The 16422-nt window shown below is 36.1% G+C and overlaps 1 long non-coding RNA gene across 1 annotated transcript in view; it reads left to right on the top strand.

The window, feature by feature from the left end:
• The window catches only part of LOC306810367, a 95025-nt gene that overhangs the window by 77248 nt on the left and 1355 nt on the right, over positions 1 to 16422 (top strand). The window lies entirely within an intron of this gene.

Below are 16422 nucleotides of genomic sequence, written 5' to 3'. Positions count from 1 at the left end.
AGGGGATGATGGCTTCCACCAGCACGGCTAAATTTGTCAGTGTTATCGCTCAGCAGCCGCATTGCCAATTCACTGCGCGTTCCTCTGTCTGTGGAACAGCAGATCCCTGTTTGGGGGAACAGCAGAGTCCATGGACACAGTGCCACAGGCATGGCCTGGGAGGGTGTCTGCCATCCTGGGAACCCCCAAAATGTTGTTGCATTCCGTATCAATCTGTGCCCCAAAATGTTGATCTCTCCATAAGTGGCCGGAAAATGGAACTGGGGGCAGAGTGAAAGGAATTCTAACCCATGACTGAGTAACTTAACTTATTCCACCATTCCCTCTTTTTTATCAGGGAATAATATTTAACAATTTTGGATCTAACAATTATTTACTTTTTTTCCTGTTACTATTTCTATGGGTGTTTTTTTTTTTTTTTTTGCTTTGTTTTTGCAAATTATGATTTTTTTGCTTATCACTACTTCTTTTTTCTTTCCTTATTAGTAGAAAAGGTTTGGTTAAACTAAGCTGCAGGTAACTCATTTTAGAGTACCCCCCCTAAATTTTCTTAAACCAAGACCTTTGCTTTCATAATTTAGAACTTCAAAAAGAAAGGAATAGACTTTCTGCTGTTAAATACTATTTATGGTGTTTTTCTGTCGTTTGAAGTCAGTTCTAACTTGACTTGAAAATAATTTTGCTTATTCTTATTGCATTTTTCACACTACAAGTAAATTGTGCAGAAGATGATCTCATTCTCCCAGGGTTTAGATTTACTTGTTTCAAGGAGCACAATTTCCTCTTTGCATTTAAGTGCTTGGTGTCAGGGTGCTGGGATAAAGACATCAAAAAAGGTAGTATGCTTGGGAAACTGAGCAACTATAAAATCTAAAAATTAGTAACATTTATCAGGTCCTTACAAAAAAACACAATAGCATGTGATTCTGAAATTCTATTAAAAACATTACTCAAATCTAAGTTGATGTTAACTAAGTTCAAGTCTTTCAATTACCAAAAACCCCACAGTATTTCAAAATGTAAAATGAATGTAAAAATATATTTGAAGGTAATTTTTTCAGACCTGACAGACTGAGGCAGAGTGGTGCATGCTGCTCCATCAGATAAGTGTTATTTCAGCCTTGGTGAAGGAAAAATGAGTTGTCATTTGAGGTGCAGGGTGACTCCCTTCTGACTCATCCCAGAGTGGCTTGGTGCAAGATTTCTCCCTGTTGAAAAGTTCCTCATGAAAGATAGAAGTTTTTTTGAAGTTGAAGAATTTGTAAGGATTTCTAAGGTGAACTCAGTTTTAAATTTAGGGATAGTGAAACTTCATTAAGTTTGTCAAACATTTGGCACTTGGAACCCGTTCAAGTAAATAAAAAGAATATATCTGGAGTTTTAAAATGTTTTAGCTTGATTTTTGACATATTCTGTTTAGTTCTTTCCTTACATTTTGAGTTTTACTTGCAAATGTAGTCTTATAAAGTGAATAATGCTTTTAAATACCTTTTATTCAGTGGGTTTTGTGTCTTCAGGAGTTCACAAACTCCTTTGTTTTCTAAGATACATATTTTCACATCTAAATTTCATTTTTATCTCTCCATAGATTCAGGATTTAAAATGAAGCCAGGTGAAGATGCCATACTATCTTTTACTATCTGTCCCTTAATGTGTCTCTTGTTTGAAAATCAAATGGGAAATAATGCTTTAGGCAATTGTCCCAGAAATGGGGCTTGGGTTGTTTTGATTCCAATACCTGTGCATCAGGAAGGAATGGGAACAGCCTCTCTGGATGGTGGTTTAGACAGGTGGATCCATATGGATGGCAGGAGCTGTTGTGCTTTTCTGGACCTGAGGCCTCAGGTGAAATATTCTGGTTTGTGTCTTAACCTGATAAAAACCCAAACAAAATACTAACAACAAAACCCCACCAAAAAACCCTCCCAAAAAAAACCTTGAAGAAAAAAACCAAAAAACCAAAACAAACAAAACCAGTTTTAAAAGCCACAAAACCTCGACCCTAAGTAAAACCTTAAGTACCACTGTTTTCCAGATCAAATGTATCTGTGCCTTAAACAATTAAGCAAGTGGCTTAAAAAGCAAGACCTATGTGTAGGAAAAGGGAAAAAAAATGGCAAGAGTCAAAATCTCAGTGGAGTATTGGCAAAGGCAGTTGGTAGCAGGGGCTGAAGACAAGTGGAGGAGCAGCAGCAAATAGAGGGGAATGCTATTATCCAGCTTGAGCTCTGCTCAAGGTGACTTTTAGAGACACAGAAAAAAGTTTTGATTTGCCTTCTGAAATAGACCCCAGGGAAATGGTCTGTTGCAAAGTGTTCAGTGGATTGTTTCTTGTGCCACAGAGATTTGCATAAAGTTCTTCTTGGCATTGGGGTTGTGGATGATTTGATGCAAGGAAAATCACATGTTCAGCCTTCTCCATCCTAGGTCCTCAATCTATAAAAAGAAAAAAAGGTTTTCTAGTAAAGCACAGCACAACTGATGCAGCCTAGGCACTGGGTTGAGAGAAATTTTGAGGACATAGGCTGCAAACATTGTTTAACAAACACTTAAACAGTAAGAATAATACAAAAATGCAAGACTATTGGGAGAAACCTTGCTGTTAAATGAAGAACATAATTTGATGATTGAAGAGGTCATAAAACTCTTCAAAGAGCACTTTGTAGCTCTCATTAATAGAATTCATTTAATTAAAAATATAATAGTAAAGGATAGAAAAATAACTTGGAAAAGAAACTGACTTTGAAGAGTTCTCCAAGATGTTAGCAGGGAACATGTTAAAAGAACATAGAGGTTTATAGCCTGGCAAATGAGTGATACCAGGAGGTCTGTTCGGATTGCAAAAAAAAAAGCTGAAAATAACAGGATGCATCCTAGTGCCATGCCTCTTTTTCAGAAAAAGAGAAGAATTTATCCAAAGTTAGGCCAGAACACCAGCCACAGCTATTTCTGATATAGCTGCTTCTAAATTTTTCTTTCACTGTTTTTGGAGCTTTGTTTTGTTCTAGTTGGTAGGTGTGTGAAGATGAATTCAGAGATCTAGCATACAATTGGAAAGAAGACAACCCCCAAATCCAAAAAGCCCAAACACAAAAGCAAAAAAAATCCCACCAGGAAATAAAGCTCAAAATGCACAAAGAACAGCAACAAAAATCCCTGGTTTTGTGTTTTGTTATTATTTTTATTTTTTTAAATTTATTTAATTCAGACTGGCTATGGAAAGGTGTGGTCTAAACTGTAGTAGATGTAAAATGGGCTGGGTTTTAACTAAATTTATTCTTGGAACATGGATAAATTTAGCCTGAGAAGCTGCTGTGTCATTGCCCTTTATGCAGTAGTCTGGAAATGAGCATGCTCACTGGAATGGGATCTGTCTTCTAAACAGACAGCTAAAATCATCAGACTATTTGTTTTTTGGGGGTTTTTTTTTGGTTTTTTTTTTCTGAATTCTTGTGGTGTCCCTTTGTATAGCAAGTGAATATTCCACCAGTGTCTGGAACCCATTTTTCAGATAATTATACTGAGAATGCACCCTAAATAAATTAATTATTATGGATTAGGCAATTGCTCTTGAATGCCTGACACCCAAGTTTAAATGCACTTTGCCTTCATTAAAAAGTGGGTAGGTGAACTGGCTCTTCAAGTACTGATAATAGCATGCTGACCTGGGTTATTTTTTCAATACATTAATTTAGGCTCAACCCTGAAAAAAAGGGAGTCTTGTGTTAGAATCAAAGTCTAAGGTGAGATCAGCTGAAGAGAGCTTACACTAACCTGTATTTTATCTTCAGAGAGCACAGCATAGTATTTACCCTGCTTTTACTTCATAAAACAAAATAGTTGCTTAGCTCAGCTCCTAGTGTCACTTTTATTGGGTGTGTGAAACACATTTAACTATCATTTATCTGCCACTGATGTCCACATTGAAGTATGCTGATAAACTCCCTGGTGGATGCTGATTGTCAGTGTCGCTTTTTCCAAAGATTTCCATGTGGTTTCTCCTGTGTAACTTAATAGTGAATCTGAACCTTTAAACAAATTGGCATAAAAAAAAATAAAAAAAACCAGAATGTAATATAAAGCAAGAAACTGGACTTGAAAATTCTTATATCCAGGCTAGAAACTCAAGATCCCTGTTTGGCACTGTAAGTAGAGGTGCAGCCAAGGCAGGGCTTTAGTGCTTTTGGGTAGAAACTGGTTTAGAAGATGTATTAGCTAAAGACACACTAAAAGTGATGAATTACTTCCTGGTGTCATAGTTGTAGAATTTCTTTTCTGTAGGCATGAGAAACTGAAAAATGGAATACTATTCCCACCTGTGCTGCTTTTTGGTGTAACTTAGGAGTTGGCACACATCCACATGTGGGGAGAATAGTATTCTTCTCAAATTTAGTAGTGCATCATTCATCTGTGCTCTAGGTTCAGTCCACTTGAATTGCTAGTCTTTCTACTTGCTAGTCGTCATTTAGAAAAGTTTTAAAAATAAAAATTCTTTTGTCATTAATACTTATAGGATCTTTTATAAGGTACTTTTATTTTTTACTCTTTTACTGTAAAGCTTGCAATATTTCCAATCCATTCTATCAGAGTTAAGAGTGTCTGTCTTAGAACTTCATAATCCAGACTTTCGGTGCAGAGTTGGAACTGTTCAGAAAAGTGCTAGAAGTCCAGGAAAAAAATAAAGGTGTTTCTTGGGGAATCCTTTAGTTGATGAATAGCACTTTTCCTGTTAAGCCTAGGTAAACAGATTTATTCATTCAGCTAGAATTAGCATCATGCATGAACCATGGGACAATGTTTTGGCAAGAAAGAGACTTGTCGTGAGATTTCTAATATAGAGTTGAGATGAAAGATTGATCACTCAATCTTGTTAAATAAAGCACAAAATACTAACTGTTAAAGCAGGTATTAAATTACAACAAATTCTGATGATAGGCCTCCTAGAAAACAATCTTTTCTTCACTCAGTTGCTGCTCTTAGAAAGGACTTCTTTCCACTTTGGGGCTATTTCCTTTCTCCTTTGTTGTTGACTAGTGTGTTTTGTACTTTTAATTTTTACTTTTAATTTTCTGGCATGTAAATGCTCGCATTTATTTACAAATATATGCAAAAAATCTCCACAAATGTGTATGAAATAGAAAACTATATTATATAACTATACTATATAATATATAAAATCATATAATAATTGCAAAATTGTATTCATTGTATATGTTATATTATGTATTGCAAGAAAATTAATAATTAATGTATAACTTATAGGTAGGTAGTATAATGAATCAAATGTTAGAATTCTTCCCATCCATAACAGGAAAAATCTGCATGTCTTTTATTGTTTTCAGGGATAATTTTGGAGGGGTTTTTGCTAGTTTATGAATATTTTACATAGTAATACTTAAGTGCTCATCAACTTCATAGAGAGCAGGTAATAGGCAAGGCACTTTCAGTAAATGGGTGTGAGTTCTGCTTGCTGCTTAAAAATTATTTATTGGTTTCCATAGGAAAGTAATCTCTGAAGCAGGAATTAAAGTTAGGATCTTCTAACCTGTTTTGCATAGAACCATGGACTGGTCTGGATTGGAATGGACCTTAAAGCTCATCTAGTTCCAAAATCCCTGTGCCATGAGCATGGGTGCCTTCCACTAGACCAGGCTGGCCAGAGCCCCATCCAGTCTGGCTTTGAGCACTTTGAAAAATGAGTCCACAACTTCTCTGGCAACCTCTTCCAGTGCCTGGCCACCCACACAGCATGGAATGTCTTCCTAGCAGCTCAATTAAACCTACCCTCCTTTGCCCTTTCCCCTTTCCTATCCCTTTATACACCCTTGTGACAAGTCCTTCTGGAGTTTTTTAGAATTGACTTGAAAAGTTAAAAATCTTGAATTTTGTAGACTTAAATACTCAAACTTAGGTGTAGAGGCTTAAATAAAATTACTCTTGTATAACTGAATGTTAGACATACTGAAAAACTAACAAAAAAATTGTGTTTTGGCTAGTATTTTTGGTAAATAACTTGACATGCTGGCTTTGTATATTTGCTCAATGTACACCTCTAGCTGCAAAATACATTTATATTAGTGCATAATACTGCATATTCTTTTGGAGAAGGTTTTTAAAATAGAGAGTGATAAAACTGTGTGTCCCAGCTGCTGCATATTCCCTGGGTTCTACTGGTTGCCCTTGCTCATGTCAAGAAGCTCTGTGTGCACACACCATCCTTGCAATTTTCATCACATTAATGAGATTCATTTGCTCTTCAGGAGGAAGAGACATGTCAGGTGTTGTAGAGAAGAAGTAGATTAACTTTGAGGTTTTATTGGAAATGGTGAAATAGAGTCCTGCAAAATTCCCTGTGAAATTGTCTGGTATGTGTACACAAAGTAAATACAAGGGTGGGTGACTACAGGCAGAGCATCCACAGCTGGGCACACACTTTTCTTTTTGATTCCAAATGACACTGCTTGGAGCAGTTCCTGTCCATAAGGATAGCCAGGTGTCAGGGATTTGATAGCTATGAATGAGTAAAATTCCCAAAATCTCAATAAAGGAAGTGCTCACATTGGCAGCTCTGTGTGGTGGCAGGAGGGGAGAAAGAAAAAAAGAAAGTAGGTTACCATAATTCATAATGTAATTACAAAAGGTGATTTGAATTTGATTGTCTGCAAGAAATGCTGATAAGGGTGAATCTCTGTGCAGCTGGAGATCTGAATACTGAGGCCAGATCAGGTCTCTGTAGACTTGGAAAAGCACAGCTATTTCATGACCTCCTTCTCTCTCCCATTAGACTCTTGCATTGTAAAAGCAGGACAGACCTTGAAATCCATTTTAAAAATGCAGAAATGACCACGAAATTTTCAGATATGAACAAAAACCAAAAATTACTTCTCTTCATTCTTTGTGAGGAGAGATTATAAAAAGGAAAAAAGGCCACCTAGAGAATCCCTTTAATTAAAGCAGAGTGAAGGTATATACATGTACTCCATTCAAATTTTGTTCTCATATAAACAGCATACCAAGATCCTTCTTTGCCTCAATAGCAGGAAGAAGGAAAAAAGTCTTGAAAGGCAAAAGAGTAAGCTGTTGTATGTAAAAGAAAAAAGTTTTAATTTCTTGCTGTAAACTCTGATTTTAATTCTTGGATATAAACTTGATTGAATTTTGTCTGTAGCAGCAGTTTGTGATGAGTTGTGGCTTTGAATAGGTTTTTCATGTTTTTTTGTTTTCTTTTCCTTTTTATTTCCAGTGGCATTTCTGATATGTCAGCAATAACCTAAAATTGTATAAAACCAAATCTCTTCAAGGTCTTCTGTACAATGAGAAATTGAGTTTTTCACACATACCCTGAGGAATGGCATTGCAAACATGCTCCACAATTTCAGCCCATGTTTACTTCACGTTTACTTTACTCTATGGACATTGTTGCCTGATCTCAATTATAAAACAAGTGTCTAGAAAGCTGACTGATAAATTATTTGCTCCCTGCTCCATCCCCCTTCTTTATCTTCCTTAACTGTCCTTAACATGTAATTCTATTTTATCTTGATGATAGAAATACCTGGTCTGGCAGCTACTCTAAACTCCTACATTGTTGTGATTTCTATAGGAAAAATTAAGGGAAGAAGTTACTGTATCTGAAAGGTTTTCTGTGACCTGGAGCTTGAAAGAGAAAACTTAAATTTGTGGGATTCTCCTTGGTCACAGAGTGTGTATGTAAAATAGGTGAGGAGCATTAGTAGAAGGCACTGGAGAAATATATGGAATTGTTTCTGGATCAGCAGTTTAAATCTGCTCCTGCTAAAAAAGCCAGACTGATACCCACTCAGAACAGGAACCTACATAGAAAGAAGATATCCTGTGCTGCACACACATTTCTGATAAATGCCATACAAAAAAATTTGTAGCTTTTGCAGGGAAGAGCTCTCTACTCACCAAGTAGAAAAATGTGGTGTTTATGGCTGACTTGGAAGAGTTTGTAATTCAAGACACAGTTTGTTCATGTTCATATTTGATTTTATTAAATTGCCTGCCTGGGGGATACAGTGCAACCTCAACCATTTGTGGCCCCCTAAATTACTGAGTTTAACTGTGAGACTGCTCCAATATCATCCATCCATTGTTCCTTTGGTACTGTTCTTAAGATTATGTATCTTTTGATTTTAACCATTTCAGTTCTATACTCACTGCTTTCCTTTTCCTTCACATTTATATTGTAGCTTGTCTTAGGGCTGATTTTCTGTTTGCACAAAGTTCCTCTGTCTCTGGGGATGTTTGGATGAGAGGATTAAAAAAAAAACAAAAAACCAAACATATAGTTCTCCTAGTTACTGCAGTTGTTGTGTGCAGCAATTATGCTTTTCTTGTGAAATGCTGGTGTTCCTTCTGGCTTTAGGCATGACTGCTTCCTTCTTGGTTAGGGACTAGACCAGGAAACTTCATCTACTCAATGTTTGCAGTAAATTACATTGCATGAAATTACACTTTTAATTAAGCATGTGGCTCCTCAGTCTTGATATTAGATCTACTTTAACCTGCTGCACTTAAAACTTGTTCAGCAATAAAACCTGTGGGGTTTTTTTTATGTCTGCTTTTTTTTTTTTTTTTTTTTTTGGCTCACCATTGCCAACAAGCATAATGCAAAAAAACTTTTACTGCATAACAAAGCATGAACAAACTCATAGGATGGAAAAGTACAACAGATACTAATAACATCACCCAAGAAAGTATCAGTAGAACTGAATGGAAGTCTAAGAGAATGTGGTGTTCAAACAATTATTTTGTGCACAGGATAGTGGGTAAAATATTAACTAAAATGTGTATCTCCCACAAGTACATTTTAAAATGAATAGCAGAAGTTTGCATGAAAATTTAATATTTTTCTTGGCAATAGCTTGGTAGTAGTGAAATCAGAACTATAGGGAGATATCGAAAATGAAGCAGCAGTTTCAGGAACAATTTTTTTATTGTTAGACAACATGGAATCTGTATCAGTTGCATGAATAACTTGAGAATCCCTAAAATACATCTGAGAGTAGAAAAAGAACTTTTGACACGGTTACTAAATATGAAGTTAATAAAGTTATTAATGTATTTTTATTTGAATGTTAACATGTCAAAAAAATATGAAGTGTCAGATGTTCTTATAATGCCATTCCTGTAAGACAAACACTTTGTGTAATGATACATTTAATGGGAGAGGAAGGTCACCTTGTTATATAATCCTTGATTTTTTTTCTTCAACCCAACTCAGTTATAAGATGCACTTTTTATATTCTTTTACCTTTAAACCTATTGATGCCTTAAACATGTGAAAATTCTAAATTACTTTATGAGAGGAAAGTTTAGGTGTGTATTCCATGAAGACATCCCAACCGTGTGAAATACACTAGTCACTGAAACAGAGTGATTGGTTTAAATGTGTTTACTCAGCCACTAAGACCACTGAGTTTGGGATTTTATTTTTTTTTTTGTTAGTTTTTTTAGGCAATTTATCAGTTTTGGACGTTTTCTGGTTTGGTGTTTTTTTTTTTTTTTTTTTTTTTTGTGTGTGTGAGGGGGAAAGTTTTGTAGCTCAAACATACCCCTACCATGTAGTCTGGCTATGATTTGATTGATCAAGTTTTCTTTACAGAAGGAGGTAAAAAGCAGAAGTAGCAATGAAAATATTCAGAAATAAAATGTCTTCTAGTTTCTCACAGGGATCTAAAGCTGGAACCAAGTATAGGAGATGTGCACATAAAATTTGCAATTCTGTACGTAGACAAACTTGAAGGTCATCAAAAAAGGATGCTTTTGGACAACAAAATGGATTAAATGAAATTAGGCATGACTACTATTGGAAATTTAGTTTCTCTAAAACTTACAGTATGACTCTTTTTGAGGAGTATTATGGAGCCTTATTTTAAGATATATCCTTAATGCATCTCCTATATTATGATGGGTTATTTTTCAGATTCATAGGCTAATGCAACAGGGTAACCCTACAGTGAAAGGCTCTGTACTTCTGATGTTCTGCAGGTAATTAGCTATTGCACTTTAGCTCATTACTTCATAGGTGATAAATTTCTTTGGGGAAAAATGCTTTTAAAGAGTTTGACAAGTTTAATTAATCTATTAAAACTTTGACTCTTGGATGAATTTGCAAGAAACATCATCCAGTTTCAAGGGCAGCTCAGCTACCACTCTCTACCCCCACATCAAAATGGCACCAAGCAGCATAGACAATGCTAATTTTACAAAAGAAAAAGGTATTTTTGTACCTGGACATTGTGCACAGGCACTATGTGTTTTGCTGAACATGGAACAGAAGAAAATGTTTTGGTACTGTCCATATAAAGTGGCTACAGGTAATTAGTACTCAAAGTAAAATAAATTCCTGCAGACAGATGCCATCCCTTTTCCACTGGGCATGGTACTGTTGAATATCAAAATCAAGAAAAAGGATATTAATGTTGCACTTGGAATGCAAATATAATTATTCAAAAGGGAAGGCAAGACTTTTGGCTTCCTTAAGTATTTGAATTTTGAACTGCTTTAAAGTACTGTATATTTTTTTTTCTCTTTTGCCTCACTTGAGGTACAAAATTGCTTTAAGTAGCAGCCATTTGTCATTCTTGTTTTTTTTTCTTTCTAGTTCCATATGTTCATTTCAGTTTCTCGGCTGCTGTTCAAATCCTGGTATGAAGGTGGAATTCCAATTTTTTTCTAGATTTTTTTTTTTTTTTATCACAAGTTTGTCAAAGTAAGTCAAAAGTAAAATAATTACTGGTGTTTTGTGTCAGCTATGAGGTGATAAGACTGAAAGCCAATGGGCACCACTTTGAATCACTAAAATGTGATAACATCTCAGAGCATTTTGCATTGTGGAACACTCAGAAACCAGGTGGCATTAATGCAATTTCCTGATGAGAATATTCAGCAGTTGGACTGTTTTGACCACAAATCAAATGAAGAAATAGTGATATTTTTTCCTGCTTATTTCAGGGACTTTCCTGACTATATACAGCAGTATCTAATTAAAAAATCCAGTTCTTGAGACCTGCCTTAACTGTAGCCATCTTTTTATTTCTTCTTTTCAGTTGTACAATTTTTTTGCTTGTAATCATCACTCTCAACAGGAATAGCCATAATCCTTAATAGGAAGGAATGCTGTTGATATGAATTTTATTGCTTCACAGCTCTAATTTATTCCAAGACAATATCATTCCCACTGGAAAATGAGTTAGCAGTTAATAATAATAAAATCTGTAATTGCTTAATTAAAGACTTTAATAACACAAGCATAGAGAAGACTGAAGGTTTAGGGAGAAAAAAAAGAAACAGCTGGCAAACTTTTGTCCCACAATCAAGTTGCCTTTCTAACAGTAGGCTTGAAAATAACCAAAGCTATAGAGTGGAACGTGTCCATTAATTTAATGTATCTGTTTTATCAAGTAGTTTTGTCTGTTTACAAGTTAAATCAAATAAAAGTTCAGCCAAGAGCCAAGCTACCATCATTTTTTCACTTCTTACTCCCTACATGATGGATTTGGTGTGCACAGGCCAAGGTGAAGTGTCTCACTTTTGAAACTTATGCACCAACTTATGTATTGACCAGAGCTTTGTGACTGCCATCCAAATGGATGAATGCCTTTGGAAATTTCTGGCAATTGGTTGAAACTGGGTAAAAAATGAACAGGGAATCCCTTGGTGGTTTTGGGATTCCCAAAAGAACTGACTCTTAAACTGTTTTTAACACAGTCCTATGGATCCAGCAGTGTTCAGTATGTGGGTACAAATGCCCGTGCATGCAGTGGGACTTGGCATGCAATTTTCTGATTTATAAGGAAATGTTTCCATTCTATGTGGTGCAGTACTGCCATGGATGTAGGGCAGCAGCAGGAGATCAGTGTCCACCCCAGGGACACTTGCTGCTCTTGAAAGAGGAGTGTAAGAGAAGGTTTCCTGCAAAGATTGCTTCTATTTGCAATTCATGAAAGGCCATTTGCTCCAATTTGAGTGAAGTGTTTAACAGCAACACTAGTACTTGCATGCACCTTAAGGCAAAATATTTTCTCAGAGCCCTGGGTGTTCACTTTTAATATTAGTAAAAATATTTATCACTTCTTTCCCAATGTCCTTCTGCATTAGCAGTGTTTTGGAAGAAAGGGTAACCCAGGCAACCCAACACTCTATCCCTTAGGCAGCCTGCAGGCAATCAGACCTTGAGAATGATAATAATAATAAAAGACCCCTCACAGTGCTAGCAGCAAATTCAACAGCACTTTTGACAGGTGAAAGTCTGTACCTCTGAGGTAAAGCAGAGGGGGAAATAGACAACATGACTAAGTGCTATTTCTGTTAGGTTTATAACAGTGCCTTGGAGACTTAATAAAGCAAGATTTTTAGAAGATTTTGGAAACAGACTGAGCCATATAAGAAGAGTGTCCTGAGTTGAAGGGCCAGGGCAAGAACTTCAGGAAAGGAAAATTCTTCATGCTCTGCAGCAGCCACAAAGGGCTGAGGACAGCAGTCCCTTCCCACTGGCTTAACCTAGCAGTGGGAGAGGCTGATTTGGTTCTTCAGCACCTATTTGCAGTCCTGAACTTGTGCTCACACACCATGGAAAGTTCATAGCCTGTTTCAGACATGGAGCAGGCTGTGACCAGGATAAGTAGTGCTCAGCTGGCTCAGGCAGACAATCCCTGCTCAGCAGGAAGACCCCAATAGTTTGTACATCAAGGCTTTCCTGGAAAAATTCATATCACAGGCTGAAAGGTTTCAACACCGTGGGATGGATGGCATCTATTTTATCTATTTCAGTTTCTCTTAGTAGTTTAAGAAATGTTTTGACTGAATCAGTGGGGAGGAGGGCAGTTACTGATCTGATGCCTGGAAGAGAGGAACATTGGAGTGCAAGGGGCCAGGAGAGTTGGAGCCTATGTGGATGGACATAAAGTGCAGAAAGGTGTGAGGAGCAGCTCCTCAGCCCACAGAGGACATGGCAGATTTGTATGGACCACAGAGGCTTAGGCAAGGTTTGCCAGAATTTGGAAAAAAATGCATTTAGAAACAAATGGCTTCTCTGGTTTGGCGAGTTCTCCTTTTTAAAATGGTAATTATTCTGATTAATAGTCCACCAACTGGTTATTTATTGTTTTTATTTTAAAAGGCTACAGGTCTATTTTATTAGATTGGTTCAGTCTGGGAAAGACTATAACTTGAAGCTTTGGCCAGCTGGTCTTACCAGGCAATAGCACAAGTTACAGGGCCTGGAATTGCAGAAATGCACAGCTCTTCACAAAATGAGGGTTATGTCTTCCTTTGGGCTGGGTATATTTCTTCCAGCCTTTCTGTGTACCATCCATTCTACAGCTGACTTGATAATTGTGGTTGGGACCCTGTGATTGTGGCAGTAACTAAAAATGCTTTATTTTTGAAAGGCATGAGACTGTGCACAGCTTTGGATGTGTTGACCTGGAGTTACTGAGTGATTTTTGTTAAGAGCTTCATAACTTGTGGTCACACCTTGTGACTCCTGTGTTGGGAGTGGCTGTTCACTTCTCTTAGGTTTGCTGATGCCACTAATTATATATGCTAGGTTAGTACAGGAAAAATATAAATTAATCCTGAGTGTTGGGGTTTTTAAAATTTATTTCAACTGCTGTCAAGTTGTGTTCAGGATTTTCAATTATTTCTTTTATTAAGCTAGAGAGGAGAAATGCTTGTTTAGGACAGCAAGATGGACCAAAGTGAGCATTAGATAGCTAAATACGGGTAATGAGTTAAAACTATCCCATATCCCAAACAAAAATAATAAAAAAGCTTGATAAATATAAATTTGTTTGGTGAATGGGGAAAATTACCATGTTGGAGAGATGCTGCTATATAAAATGACCTATTTTAACCCATCTGTAGAGGCAGAGGCCTTAAGATGGACCTATATTGATTATTTGTTATTTGGGTTCCCAATTTTCTGTTTGGTTCTGGTTTTGCCTTTTACAGGAAAACATAACATCTGAGGTATAATTTTGCTCCTCTTGCTGCTTCTAGAAGGTTAAATTAAGTTTACATAACCTTTTCTTCAGATCACTGCTAAGAATGCTCATAGTACAGAGGTAGCATGAGTGAGGATGTCATCATATGCAGAGGGAAAAGACAAGGAGGTCTTCAGATACAAAATGAAATTTTAAGTTTTTAATGTTCTTCTTGGCTGTATGTGTATTTGGGTAAAGGTAAGTTTTTCTACAAGGGTGCTTTAATACTCATGCCTGCACAGATCTCAGGGACCATTTTTTATTGAACCTTGTAAAGCAAAGAACTCTTCAAACTCTTTAGGGCAGACAGCTGATATAGCTACTAATCACAGTCTTTTATTATAATTGAAATATGCCATGGCTCAAATGAAGTTTAGCAGTTGCTTCAGGCATATTGTGGGGTTTTTTTATGGTATATGTTTTCCACTGCAAGAGACCTTTTTTAACTTTTTCAGATAAATGTATAGCAGGTATAATTGGAGCTGTAATTTAGTAGTCTAACTTATATTAGGTGATTATCTAGTGAAAAAGCACAGGAAGAATAAACTAAATGGATGACATTTGTATGAATGTAACATTGTTCAGCAATGACAGATTTTTCTGTTTGCCTTTATGGCTGGTTTATTATTTTTTGAGAAGCTGTAGCTTTGAAGCAACTTCAGATTCCTGATTGATAAAGATCAAATAAAGTACTAAAATAGGTATGAAAACTGACAGAGAACGTGTGAGTGTCATGAATTTCAACCCACCCCCTCCCTGCCTTAAATTGGTCTACATGATGAACAAATGTAAGTTATTAAAAATCTGTGTGTGTGAGTTTGTGCATGTAAAAAAAGGAATGAAGTAACAGCAACCTCAGCTACAAGTCAAAGCAGATTAGACACAAAATCTGCATAGAAACAGGATTTCTTCACTTAGAAAATTTTGCTATTATTCATTCTTCCTGTCTACAAAGCTGCTTGGAATATGTGATTTCATAGACCATTATTTTTATATGTTGTGTGTTGACCTGCGGTTAAGTAAGAAATTAAGAAAATATTGATTTGGCTAGTGAAGTTAGGCTCTTTTACCTCCACCAACATGTTAGTACTTTGAGTGTCTGAATTTCCTATCTGACAATCTCTTCTGGCCATATTTTGCAATTTGTTCTAACCAAGTAAATCCTTTAGGATTACTCTTTCCAAAGGGTGAACCTAATAGAACTCTATCAAATACTCCCAGAAGTGAAGATCTACTTGTTCAGCCCAAAGGAATAGCCAGGTTCATGCAATAGACAATATAAATGAAGATAATAGCAGTCAGGGGCTGTATAAAGTACTAACCATGAGACACTGTAACAGGACTGTGAAATGTATTAGTCAGTCAGTGATTTTGCAGAGTTTAAAATTATATGAAGCAAGGATTTTCAAATGTCACTTGTCTAAAGAGTGCATTACTGTAGCAGAAGAGATGATTTAATACTTCTCTTTAATAAAAATAATCCTTAATAAAAATACCTTGGCTGATTTTTTTCTTGTCTCTTAGTTAAACTACTCTTCTGCATAAGCACTAGAATGAGGGTAAGTGGAATCAATCTTCTCAGGATTGTCAGCATGCTTTCCTTATGTATGCTACTGTGTAGTTAAACTGAATGTACGTTTTTAGGAATATTGCTTTTAGGAAATGAAATTATTGTCATAATTTACTAAAGGAAGAAAAAAAGAACCCTGAATGTTAAATAACTTGATCACAGAGTTTTGGCCACCATTCCTGAGCTCATTACAGAACTAAAAATCTGAGATCTTGTTTCCCAGGCAGGGACCAGAATTCATAGCAACTGTCCCAGGATCTCATGGTTACAAATCTGGTTTTTTCCTAATGAATACTAATTAGCAAATGCATTATATTTTTACAGACTGCTATTTTATATCACATAACAATATAATTATGTTATTATTTCAAGCTGCAAATCTTTGAGCATCACTTTCCTTGCCAATGGGGGGGACAGGTGGGTTGTTTTCACTTTTGATTACCTACTCACTTTATCTGTTCTGCCATCTAAGTAAGAACCATCATAGCCCAAAAAGGAAGTAGATAAATCTTCTTTGTAAAGCTGTTGATGTTTTTTAGGTGACAGCTCTATGGCTGAAACCCCCTTAATTTTATTTTGGGTGCTTTCTGCTATTTTGTCACTATGAGTAGTAGAATTTACCAAGCAGTTACTGGATTCTTATCTGGCCTCTGTTTCAAAGAACACATTTATTGTATTTCTGTATTTGAAATTGATACTGCTTGGAATAATGATATACAGACAGGCCATAAACTGCTATACCATAAATTATGAATAATTTGAAATATGGTATTCATCATTAGAAACTTATTTAAATCTGATACTTAAGAAATCTAATGTATCATTGTAGAAAAATCAAGA

The sequence above is a fragment of the Erithacus rubecula genome (assembly GCF_903797595.1).
Source record: "Erithacus rubecula genome assembly, chromosome: 1".
NCBI classification, from domain to species: Eukaryota; Metazoa; Chordata; class Aves; order Passeriformes; family Muscicapidae; genus Erithacus; species Erithacus rubecula.
The sequence above is the reverse complement of the archived record's forward strand: the minus strand, read 5'-3'. Positions and strand labels throughout refer to the sequence as shown.